We start from the raw sequence: 13406 nt of genomic DNA, 5'->3' as shown, positions 1-13406 counted from the left end.
TAAAAACACAGCAATCCTAGCTCTGGGGAATAAATGTAATACTGATTGAAACCACAATGATGAGTAAGAATGGAAAAAAGAGCTATGTAATTTAAATCAGCATTTTCTTTTGAAAGTATCTGTTTTTTTTAAAAGAAAGAAAAATTATTTCAAAATATGTTTGTTGTCCTATCCTCATTCTACAGACACATTCATAGACATTTCTCTCAAGGTTCTCCCCGAAGAGAGACAGCATCTCCCAGACAAGAAGAAATTATATTTTGCAAGGTTTTGAATGAGAACATGCCTCCAAATCAAACGTGTGTGTTGTCTTAACGGTTAAAATAGGCTCTTGTTTTACAAAGGCAGATTTGATCCTTCTATCAAATAAAGCATATTTTGATGATTAAAATGTATACATAGCAATAATCGGAAAGAACACTTTCATTTGTTGAATCCATTTTTCCTCTATCTCTTCTTTCCTTTCTTCCTTGAGTTGCCAATAAGGGCCAGGCAGGTGGTACAAAATAGAGGAAAGTGTTAGATGCAAGAGTAGGGATGCTGGGGTGGTGATGAACTGGAGAGTGCAGGCTCCATCTACAACGAGAAGCCACTGGTCAGCAAGAGCCAGTGGGTGCCTTGCAGGAATGCTGGCCCAGTGTTAAGAGATTATCCTGTCACTCAAATAAGCCAGAATTCTTCATATTCATATGAAATCTCTCAGGTTCCAACTGGTTACAATCCATTTAAATATTTGTTTAAACCAGGCAAGCCAACAGTGAGTGACCAGATTGCAGTCTTTGACTTAACCTGTTTAAGCTCAACTTTCTCATCTATATCAAGGGGCTACAATACAGATGAATACTTTTTAAAAAGTAATAAAAGTTGAACTCATTGAGTCCTTACTTTGTGCTAGACAGTGTTTGAAATACTTTATAAATATTAATTCATGGCTGGGCGCGGTGGCTCACGCCTGTAATCCCAGCACTTTGGGAGGCTGAAGAGATGCAGACCATCTTAGCTAACATGGTGAAACCTCGTCTCTACTAAAAATACAAAAAGTTAGCCAGGCGTGGTGGTGGGTGCCTGTAGTCCCAGCTACTCGGGAGGCTGAGGCAGGAGAATGGTGTGAACCTGGGAGGCAGAGCTTGCAGTGAGCGTCTCTCTGCCTGGGTATTTCTGGATCTTTTTTTAAAACTTTCCAGATAATTTTTTATATACACACAGACACACATATATACAGGCTGGGCTCAGTGGCTCAGGTCTGTAATCCTAGCACTCTGGGAGGCCAAGGTGGGTGGATTGCTTGAACTCAGGAGTTTGAGACCAGCCTGGGCAACATGGTGAGCTATCGTCTCTATAAAAAATACACACACACACACACACACAAATTAGCTGGGCGTGGTGGTGCGTCCCAGCTACTCGGGAGGCTGGGCAACAGAGTGAGACCCTGTTTCAGAAAAAAAAAAAAAAAATCTAGTTTTGCCCAAAGTGAGAATCTTCACAGCAAGCAATACCCTTCCCCTCCCCCTGTTCACACCCAAAACTTATCCCCTGTATCCCTCATTTTATTGAAATAAATATTTCTTGGCAGCAGTGCTAAGCAGGCCCAGGCTAGACTCTGTGTGGGGAATCAAGGACGAACCAGACATGGAATTGCCCTGCAGTAGTTCACCGTTGTCAAGAGAAAAAGACAAGAAATTACAGTAATAACAGAGAGAAAGGGGAAAGTGTCATAAGGAACACAGCTAAAGTGTTTGGAAATTTAAAGGCGAGAGATCACTTCCAGCTGCACCCTTAATCACATACTGCCTCACATCTCTTGTATTATTGTCTTGTCTGGTTATTAATTCCTGTGTTATTAAACAACAGCAAGCCAATCACACTGAATAATTCATGGTGTTGCTTCTTCCTCTGCATCCAGATCATCAGCTCCTCCAAGTCAGGATTGGAGACTCTGATAGGCACATTTCAGGGGCTAATATCTATAGCCCTTTTTTTTTTTTAATTTTGAGGTGGAGTCTCGCTCTGTTACCCAGGCTAGTGACAGAGCTGGTCTCAAACTCCTAAGGCTAGAATGGTCTCAAACTCCCAGGCTAGAATGCGCTGGTGTGATCTTGGCTCACTGCAACCTCCACCTTCTGAGTTCAAGCAATTCTCCTGCCTCAGCCTCCTCAGTAGCTGGGATTACAGGCACGCACCATCTTGCCCGGCTAATTTTTGTATTTTTAGTAAAGATGGGGTTTCACCATATTGGTCAGGCTGGTCTTGAACTCCTGACCTCAAGTGATCCACCTGCCTCGGCCTCCCACAGCGCTGGGATTACAGGTGTTAGCCATGCACCCAGCCTATCTATAGCCTAAAGAACACCTGCTTCAGCAGAAGAGACCACCAATAAAATGTTATAGGAATAAAGCCTGTAACAATATAGTCCTTTATTAGCTTACTAATATTTCTTCAATGCATTCAACAAAACCCAAAATTCAAAGTGATAAATAGAAGACTGCTTTTCAGCTGGGCACGGTGGCTCACGCCTGTAATCCTAGCACTTTGGGAGACCGAGGCGGGCGGATCACCTGAGGTCGGGAGTTCAAGACCAGCCTGACCAACATGGAGAAACGCTCTCTACTAAAAATACAAAATTAGCCGGGTGTGGTGGCACATGCCTATAATCCCAGCTACTCGGGAGGCTGAGACAGGAGAATTGCTTGAACCTGGGAGGAAGAGTTTGCGGTGAGCCGAGACGGAAGAGGTTGCGGTGAGCTGAGATCGTGCCATTGCACTCCAGCCTGGGCAACAAGAGTGAAACTCCATCTCGGAAAAAAAGAAAAAAAAAAAGAAGACTGCTTTTCCCTATAGTCACCTTTTTTTTCTTCTAGTGGGAGAAAATGTCTTCCCATTGCTGTTTCCTGGTTCCAGTGATGGACATCTCAGTTGGGTTTGTTCTCTACTCTTGGCTACATAGAAATGTTAAATAAAGGTGACTAACTGTAATAGTAAATACACCTTGGGTGTTTAGACTGTTTTTATATAGTAATCTCAGACTCTTCTGAGAGCTCTTTTGTGTGTGCACCACCAGAGTATTGCCTTTTGGCATCATTTCCAAGTCTTTCTGAAAAACATGCTATGTTTCCTTTTTTTGTTTCTGATTTTTAAATGACAGATGGTTAGGAAATGTCTTCTTTACTCTTATAATTATTTTCCCGTTTTTCTCCATTAAACAGCAATTACTCTCCTGCATAATCTTCCTAAGTAGTTATTTTCTAGCTCCTGAAGAGTATAATCACCATGAATGCATTCATCTTATGCACATCGTGGTTTTTCTCAGCGTGAAACTTCTACTGAATATAATTTGTACCACAGTAACTAACATAGACACTTCAACATGTTTGATAGTTAACTTTTTATAAGTGGACCAAATTTTTAGATGAAACATTCATCTGTTTTACAAAGGGTCGTTTTCCTGGAATCTATCCAAAAGTATCTTCAAAGGGAAATTAGAAATATGATTACCATATTTTAAATATTTTCCAAGGGAGTAGTGGAGTGATAAAAATCTTTTTCCTCTGGCTTAAATTATCTCACATTTATACCATGCTAAGCAGTTTACAAAACATGCAAATTATCTGCTTTGTGGAGAAGTAAAACCCCTTGTAAATTTATTTCTTCATGCTAGCAATATAAAAAACACTTTAACTTACACTATACCAAACAAACTTCATTTGTATTGATTAATCAATTTATTTATTTGAGAGGCAATTTTGCTCTGTTGCCCAGGCTGGAGTGCAGTGGCGTGATCTCGGCTCACTGCAACCTCCGCCTCCTGGGTTCAAGTGATTCTCCTCCCTCAGCCTCCCAAGTAGCTGGGATTACAGGCACTTGCCACCATGCCTGGCTAATTTTTGTATTTTTAATAGAGACGGGGTTTCACCGTGTTGGCCAGGCTGGTCTCAAACTCCTGACCTCAGGTGATCTGCCCGCCTTGGGCTCCCAAAGTACTGGGATTACGGATGTGAGTCACCAGGCTCGGCCCCCAAAAAACTTGATATTTAACTGTTAAACATATAAATCAAACTATAACACAGTAGTGAAAACAGAAACAAGCAGTTATATCTTCAGAAGAATTATAACTTATCTAAAAGCTTGGAAGCAGTAAATGAAATATCAAAAAACAAAAATAAGAGATTTGATAATTTGTGAATTGTAATATTAAAGGTGATTTTGACAGGCCACATTATTTTACCAGAAGCCACTCATGATGAATTTAGAAGAAATGTTATTCTTGGCATTTGGCGTTCAGCAATGTCTACATTTTACAAATAATCTCAAAAGCCAATGACACACAGAATTTTTTGCTCTTGTTGTTGAGTCAAAGTTTGAATTCTGTGTAAGGCATTGTATCCCTGAGAGAGCCCCTCACTAAACAGTAGGCTGGGCACGGTGGCTCATGCCTGTAATCCCAGCACTTTGGGAAGCCAAGGCAGGTGGATCAACTGAGGTCAGGAGTTCAAGACAAGCCTGGCCAACGTGGTTTAACACCACCTCCACTAAAAATACAAAAATTAGCCAGGCGTGGTGGTACATGTCTGTAATCCCAGGTACTTGGGAGGCTGAGGCAGGAGAATCGCTTGAACCTGGGAGGTGGAGGTTGCAGTGAGCCAAGATCACGCCACTGCACTCCAGCCTAGGTGACAGAGCGAGACGCCGTGTCAAAAAAAAAAAAAGAAGAAAAAAAAAAAGTATCCTATCTGAACCACGGTCTTAGTCTGTGCTGCTATAACAAAATGCCACAGATTGGGTAATTTATTTATTAAAAAACCCAGAAATCTATATCTTACAGTTCTGAAGGCTGAGAAGTCCAAGATGAAGGCACCAGCAGGTTTGTTGCCTGGTGAGGACCCAGTCTTTACTTTCATGAATGGTGCATCCTCAGGAGGGAGGAATGGTGTGACCTCACATGGCAGAGGGCAGAAGGGGAAAAGGGCTGAATGCAGTTGATCAAGCTTTTTGGTAGGTCAGTCAAGCCTAATGCCACTCGCGAGTGCTCCACTCTCATGACTTAATCACCTCTGGAAAGCCCCATTTCTTAACACTGTGACGTTGGTGATTCTGTTTCAAAACATGAGATTTGGAGGGAACACAGACCTTCAAACCACAGTAGACTTCTAGCACCTGAATTTCAGTGTGGTCTGGTCACTCACTGTGACAGATTCACCCTCCAGAAGTCACACATTAGTGTGTTTGTACAAAGGAAAGCATACTATTTCTCAAATATGGAGATTAAAAAAAGTCTTACTTAGCCCAGCTGCGGTGGCTCACGCCTGTAATCCCAGCACTTTGGGAGGCCGAGGCGGGCGGATTACAAGAGGCCAGAAGTTCGAGACTAGAGACATGGCAAAACCCAGTTTCTACTAAAAATATAAAAATTAGCCGGTGTAGTGGCAAGCGCCTGTAATCCCAGCTACTCAGGAGGCTGAGGCAGGAGAATCGCTTGAACCCGGGAGGTGGAAGTTGCAGTAAGCCAAGATTGCCCCACTGCACTCCAGCCTGGGTGACAGAGTGAAACTCTGTCTCAAAAAAAAAAAAAAAAAAAAGGTCTCACCTAGAATGCATTTCTGGAGAATAGTATTATTGCTGAAAAATACCATAGAATGGAGATAAAAGAAAGATAAATGGGAAGTTAGTGAATTTCTGGAGGTAGTCTCCAAAACAGAACTCTCTAATTGGTTCAGAAGAATTGCAACTTGGAATAAAAATGGCAATATAGAATACGAAGAGAAATAGAAGAAAGAAAGAGGCAGAAGACCCTTTCCCAGAGTCACACAGAACAACAATGACAAACAAGCTGGTGACCATATGATCTCTCCAGGCAGTATCAGCAACAAACGAAGCTGAGCAATGCCCAGTTACTCAGCCAGGCAATGTCCACGGCTACACACCTCAGGAATGGCGACAGCAGCTCCCGGCCACCCCTGCATTCCTGCGGGCTGTCGCTTCTCCTTCCTGCTTCTCCCTGAGCCTGACCCACCTCATCACCCGATGCTGGACTGCCTGGCCCTGCAGCTGGCCTCCCAGGCTCCAGTCTGTTCCATGGCCAAACTGTGAAGCACCTTCTTCTGAGGTTGCTCTGTAAAATACAGGTGTGTTTGTGTCCCTCCGAGCTTTAAACTACTTTAAACTACTTCAGGGAATGGTCCATTGCCTTCACCAGACTGTTCCTACTTCACAATTGTGATTCACGCCCCTCAGGATCTGGTCTTAAGCCCCCTTTCGTCACACCCTTCTCTCTGGTGAGAGGAGTTCCCCAAGATTCCGTCATGGAGGAGCCGGACTATTCCCATCTCCACTGGGAGCTCTTGATGGGGTATTCCTCTCCCCATCTCAAGCACATCTTGATCGATAGGGCAAAATCCACTTCCGTCAGAAAGAAAAATGACCTTGAGGGGATTGCCTTTGGGAAGCCGCCTCTCACCGTGTCCCATGGCCCACCAGCCCCTCCAACAGATCTGAGTCTTCCTTCCCGTGAACCCCACTGGTGTGCAGGGCTGATCATGTGGGTAGGCTTGTGATATTTATTTATTTATTTATTTTTGAGATGGAGTTTCACTCTTGTCACCCAGGCTGGAGTGCAATGTCGCGATCTCGGCTTACTGCAACCTCCGCCTCCAGGGTTCAAGTGATTCTCCTGGCTCAACCTTTCGAGTAGCTGGGATTGTAGGCACCTGCCATCATGCCTGACTAATTTTTTTTTTTTTTTTAATATTTTTAGTAGAGACAGGGTTTCACCATGTTGTGTGCCTCCCCTAGAAGACCAGAGACCCTTAAGGGCAGAGCCAGTATCTTTTTTTGAGACAGGGTCTCACGCTGTTTCTCGCTTAGGCTGGAGTGCAGTAAGGTTCACTGCAGCCTTGACCTCCTAGGCTCAGGTGATCCTCCCACCTCGCTTCCTAAGTAGCTGGGACCACAGGTGTCCACCACCACACCCAGCTAATTACTTTGATTTTTTTTTAGTAGAGAGGAGCTCTCAGTATGTTGCCCAGGTTGGTCTTGAACTCCTCAGCTCAAGTGATCCTCCTGACTCAACCTCCCAAGGTGCTGGGATTACGGGTATGCGCCACTGTGCCTGGCCCAGAGCCAATATCGTATTCAGTTTTCAAACTCTGTTACCCAGCACGGGGACTGCCAGGTAATCTGCATCATTGATGTCTTCTGAAGGAAGGGAGTGGGGGAGGAAGAAAGTTTGGTGAGTGGGTGGACAAGCACGCGTGAAGGAAGACACAGGACCAAGCTTCTCCCCCACCCCTCCCCTGTCTTCCCCTGCTGCCTCTTTCTCTGTGCTCGGGATCAGAGGACTTGCCCTGGCCGCTTTGGCTGCTGCACGCACATCTCTCCGGAACCCGTGACTCAACATCCCAAAGCTAAATATCACTTAGTCCTCACAAATGGGACCCTTCCACTTCCAGATGTGGGGGCCCGAAAGGGGAGCTTAGATCCTGGGATTGCAAACTGATGGTCCGGTGCAATCCGGCAGATCAAGCCTTGGATTATTGAGGAGAAAACTGTCATGTATGAAGCATCTACTCCACGCAAGCCAACACACAAGGCCTGCAGACTGATCACATTTCAGTTCCTTCTCAGTCTTTTGAGAGAGGTGTTATTATCCCCACTGCTCGAATGAGGAAAGTGAGACCCAGCCAGGATTCCAGCCGTTTCTTTAATGCCAAGGCCATCCTCTGATTATCACACCTTGACACCTCAAGGTTGGAGTCTTTTGAGACTTACAATAGAATATACATATATATATATTTTTTTGAGACAGAGTTTTGTTCTTGTTGCCCAGCCTGGAGCGCAATGGTGCGATCTCAGCTCACAGCAACCTCTGCCTCCTGGGTTCAAGCGATTCTCCTGCCTCAGCCTCCCAAGTAGCTGGGATTATAGGCGTGCACCACCACACCTGGCTAATTTTGTATTTTTAGTAGAGACAGAGTTTCACCGTGTTGGTCAGGCTAGTTCTGAACTCCTGACCTCAAGTGATCCACCTGCCTCAGCCTCCCAAAGTGCTGGGATTACAGGTGTGAGCCACAGTGCCCAGCCTGGTCCATTATTTTAATAACTATTTACTAGATGTCTGCTGTATGGTTCATGGACTTAGAGGATTTTAGAGCTGGAAGGTGTCTTAGAGAACACCAAATATAATCCCCTCATTATATTATATAATATTATTTTTATTTTTTTATTTTTTTGAGACAGAGTCTCACTCCATTGCCCAGGCTGGAGTCCAGTGATGCAATTGCGGCTCACTGCAACCTCCGCTTCCCAGGTTCAAGCGATTCTTATGCCTCAGCCTCCCGAGTAGCTGGGACTAGACAGAATTTCGTTGCTGTCGCCCAGGCTGGAGTGCAATGGTGCGATCTCGGCTCACTGCAACCTCCGCCTCTGGGGTTGAAGCAATTCGCCTCAGTGTTCTGAGTAGCTGGGATTACAGGCACCTGCCACTACACTAATTTTTGTATTTTTAGTAGAAATGAGACACCTGCCACTACACTAATTTTAGTAGAGACAGGCACCTGCCAGTACACCAATTTTTGTATTTTTAGTAGAGATGGCGTGGGGTGGGAGTGGGGTTCACTATGTTGACCAGGCTGGTCTCAAACTCCTGATCTCAGGTGATCCACCTGCCTCAGCCTCTCAAAGTGCTGGGAATACAGGCGTGAGCCACGCACCTGGCCAAATCCCCTTACTTTATAATGAGGAAGCTGACAACTTGATGGGATCTGTAACAGTGCAGTGAGGGATCTGTAACAGTATAGTGAACACATGTATGATATAATCACGCTTGGCAGAGATTTTTTTCTAATTGATTTTTTAATAGTATTTTTTAAAATATTAAAGCAATACAAGCTCAGTGTTAAGAAAATGAAAAACCAGAAATTAAAAATAACCCATAATACATATTCCAAAAGTGCTAACATGGTTTTAGACTTGATTTGCTTGTTCCTCATTTTAGTCCTTGCTAAGCAGATGTATTTATTAGGTGAATGGTCATATATTTATACATATGCACACTTATATACATACAAAATTAGCTGCTATTATATTCTTTTAAAAATATAGTGTTTTTTTACTGCATACTGTGAATATTTTGTTTTATTAAAATTCTCTATAAATATTCTTTTTTTTTTTTTGTATTTTTTTTGAGGTGGAGCTTCACTGTGTCACCCAGGCTGGAATGCAGTGGTGCAATCTCGGCTCACTGCAACCTCCACCTCCCGGGTTCACACGATTCTCCTGCCTTGGCCTCCTTGGTAGCTGGGATTACAGGCACCCGCCACTACACCTGACAAATTTTTGTATTTTTAGTAGAGACGGATTTTCACCATGTTGGCCAGTCTGGTCTGAAACTCCTGACCTCAGGTGATCCCTCCACCTTGGCTTCCCAAAGTGCTGGGATTACAGGCGTGAGCCACCGTGGCCAGCCTGTATAAATATTCTTCAGCGATGAAAATGACTATAATCAGTGAGTAATACTTTCTCACTGGGTATAAAATTTTTAGAAATATAATTCCAAAATAAAAACTACCTATTATCCCATCACCAAGAAATAACTATTATTAACACCTTGACTTGGCAAGAGGCGGGGCATTTTTTTAGCTCTGTTTGTGCGTATGTATATAATTGAGACAAATGGAATAGATGTTTTAAATTCTTGATACATTTTCCCAAATCGTTTTTGAGAAAGTTTGTTCTGATTTAAATTCACAGCATCAGTGAATGAAAATGGTTATCTCATGATTCTCACCAACAATGTTTTTTAAATTTTTGCTAATTCAATAGTGGGAAAATGGCTGTGAATGTGAACTTATAAAAAATAAATATTGGTTGTTATGAAAATTATTGCTTCCCGCTGGGTGTGGTGGCTCACGCCTGTAATCCCAGCACTTTGGGAGGCCGAGGCCTTGATCACGAGGTCAGGAAATCGAGACCATCCTGGTTAACACAGTGAAACCCTGTGTCTACCAAAAACACAAAAAATTAGCCGGGTGTGGTGGCGGGCACCTGTAGTCCCAGCTACTCAGGAGGCTGAGGCAGGAGAATGGCATGAACCCAGGAGGCGCAGCTTGCAGTGAGCTGAGATCGCACCACTGCACTCCAGCCTGGTGACACAGTGAGACTCCATCTCAAAAAAAAAAAAAAAAAAAGAAAAAGAAAAAGAAAGAAAGAAAGAATATTGCTTCCTTATAATTATTTTATGGAGCAGATAAAATTAAGTATATAATACTTAGAAGTCTAGATATCTAAGTTCTAGTTTATATCATGCATACCTTAAAAACAGTTCTGTAAGACTGAATTATATTAAATGGAATCGAAAGAATAAGTAAAGGCAAGTCATAGAACCTCAAGTAAGACTTTTGTAGAAGACATGAAGCCACCATCTCTCTTGTAAGCTATTTGCTAATTTGTCTATTTCCTACTGTGTTCCAAAAAGGGAACAACTAATATTAATAGATTGATGTATATAGCACAATGCAAAACAGTCAGATCTTACCCGCAACTAGAATTTCTCAAATACTCTACTTGGGTATATTTTGAAACCTCAACTGATTTGGAGGGATACACATGAAAGGCATAATTCCCAGAACGCTAGAATTACAAAGCTAAGCAACTTCAGACAAAGTTTAATTACTACCTTCCTAAGGCGTCCCAATGCTGCTGTATGTACTCCTCCTGTTACTTTGCACCTAAAATTTAAAAAATAAATATTTATGCCTGTAAAGTTCCTAGTATGGATCATACACTACTGTTGAACTTAATACTGTGACTGCACTGTCTGCTGAAGGAAAAGGAAATCATATTTGTGGAATATACAGTGTTTGGGTTTTGTATTTAGAGTTCCCAGCCCTGATAAGATTCCCTTTCCCTACCTGAGAGGAGGCACACATGGTTTATGATGTCGGTGTGTAAGGCTACTGCTGGGATCTCTAGATAAATATATGAGACAATCTGGGGAGAAGTAGAGCAAGAGTGTAGTAGAGATGTTTGGATTGGATTTAATAAACATTAAGACACATGGGAACAAATGCAAAATTCTGGACTCTATTACAGCTCGTGAATGCAATTTGATGCTGTCATTAGCGTTGCCCTCTGCAAAATGAAGTCTTTTCTGACTGAATGTATTTTCTGGTCTGGGGCCATGACTTGTCAACAATTAATGCTATAATTGTTCTTGGGCCTTTGTGTTAAAAATGCACGATGATCTGGCTGGATGTGGTGGCTCACGCCTGTAATCCCAGCACTTTGGGAGGCCGAGGCGGGCAGATCACCTGAGGTCAGGAATTCGAGACCAGCCTGGCCAACATGGTGAAACCTCGTCTCTACTAAAAATAAAAAATTAGCCGGGTATGGTGGCACGCGCCTATAGTCCCAGCTACTCGGGAGGCTGAGGCAGGAGAATTGCTTGAACCCAGAAGGAAGAGGTTCAGTGAGCCGAGATGGTGCCACTGCACTCCAACCTGGGTGACAGAGTAAGACTCTGTCTCAAAAAAAAAAAAAAAGCATAATGATCACGATAAAGGGGGAATGGAATTAAAACTCTTTCCCTGCATAGTCCCGGCTATTCCAGAGGCTGAGGCAGGAGAATGGCATGAACCTTGGAGGCAGGGCCTGCAGTGAGCTGAGATCGCACCACTGCACTCCAGCCTGGGCAACAGAGCAAGATTCCGTGTCAAAAAAAAAACAAAGCAAAAAACAAAACAAAACACCTCTTTCCCTGACATTCAAGGTCTTAGATAGCAGGGATCTAACTCCCGTTTAAAGCTTAATCTCTTCCCTATGAAAAACTTTGCTGAGGAAAACTAGTTACTCAACATTCTCTCCCCACCACTATTGCTTTATTAGTGCTCACTGCTCCCTCTGGAATGCTGCTCTTACAAAGGCTGTCTGGCAGTTCTGTCAAGGATCATTTCAAATGCTACTTCCTCCATGATACCCCTCTTCTATGAACTCTTTTCTACTCTGATGAAGTTTCTTTTCTCTTTTTTTTTGAAATTAAAGATTTAAAAAAAATAAATGCTTATTTTATGTACAGAGAACTGTCATGGTTTTTCATTAGGTAGATGCCTTGGATAATCCTTTGAAGGAACATCATTTAGTTTAACTTAATGAAACCGATATCCTTCACATACTGACAGAAACACTGGTGGCACATATTGAGGCCGTATTTCTGGATCAGACCATGCTGGTTTGAGCAGACGCGACAAGAGCCAGAACCCTGGCCAAATTTTTGCGGGTGGCTCCAGTACAGTTGTTGGTGACCCATCTTGCTCTTGCTCTCAGGAGTTTAATGAGGTAAAGGTAATTTTTTTTTTTTTTTTTTTTGAGGTGGAGTTTCGCTCTTGTCGGCCAGGCTGGAGTGTGGTGGCACAATCTTGGCTCACTGCAACCTCTGCCTCCTGGGTTCAAGCCATTCTTCTGCCTCAGCCTCCCGAGTAGCTGGGATTACAGGCGCACGCCACCACACCTGGCTAATTTTGTATTCTTAATAGAGACGGGGTTTCTCCATGTTGGTCAGGCTGGTCTCGAATTCCTGACCTCAGGTGATCTGCCCGCCTTGGCCTCCCAAAGTGCTGGGATTACAGGCGTGAGCCACTGTGCCCGGCCTGAAATCTGATGTTTTATTCCTACAGAGCTAGAGCCATTTCCCTGACTAGTACAGCTTGGTATCCTTTTAGTGCTTGGCTCATTTCATTTCATTTCATATGGCAGGTGCTCAAAAAGTATTTATTAAAAAGGAACTGAAAAGTCAGAGACAAACACAAAGAAAATATAAATTAGGTTATACTGTTAGAAAATAGTTTGAGATGTCTGATGACACAAAAATACTCTCTCAACCCTATTTTTCATTGAGAAAAATGCCTCTTCCCCCAAGTCATTTGTTTTATAGGTTAGGTGCTTACACTTTGAGATCAGTTGTCACTTGGTTCTTGGCAAAGAGAAAATAAGATGTTTTGAGAATTGACGGTCATTCCGGTTGAATATGGATGCCAAGTTTTCTTCTGGGTAGAAGAGCCAGATGGCATAACTGTGAACAGATAACAGCAGGATGAAAGCTATCCCTCTTTGATTGTCAGATACTTGGGTCAGATTTTCAGATGATACATAATTAGTGGACGGGGACCCTTGGCCAGTAGCACATCCATTCACATTTCAATTAGAGGTACATGGTAAGGGTATGATATTATTGCTGGTATTATTTCTGTAGTTGAGCTAAGTACTGAAAAAGGGAGATAGCCCCAAGCCCAAAATGTCATCAGGCCAAAATGAGACTGGGTCACCCGCCTTCCAAATCAAACTTCAGGCTAATTCGATATGATTGGATGTGGTGTTAGTAAGTAGGAATCTAAAGCTTGAAGAGTAAGAGAGGGGAGATG

At 43.1% G+C, this 13406-nt stretch overlaps 1 long non-coding RNA gene and 1 pseudogene across 1 annotated transcript; both read right to left on the bottom strand.

The window, feature by feature from the left end:
• Positions 1-239: 239 nt before the first annotated feature.
• On the bottom strand, positions 240-4936 carry LOC112636675. The gene is made up of 2 exons (XR_003122220.1): positions 4818-4936; positions 240-576 (listed from the first exon to the last, which is right to left on the bottom strand). It is a non-coding gene; the product is annotated as an uncharacterized LOC112636675 (long non-coding RNA).
• A 7188-nt stretch (positions 4937-12124) lies between these two features.
• LOC112636682 lies at positions 12125-12295 on the bottom strand (annotated as a pseudogene).
• Positions 12296-13406: the final 1111 nt, after the last annotated feature.

The sequence above is a fragment of the Theropithecus gelada genome, chromosome 12 (genome assembly GCF_003255815.1).
Source record: "Theropithecus gelada isolate Dixy chromosome 12, Tgel_1.0, whole genome shotgun sequence".
In the NCBI taxonomy this organism is placed as follows: Eukaryota; Metazoa; Chordata; class Mammalia; order Primates; family Cercopithecidae; genus Theropithecus; species Theropithecus gelada.
Note: the sequence above shows the minus strand (reverse complement) of the source record. Positions and strands in the feature narration are given on the sequence as shown.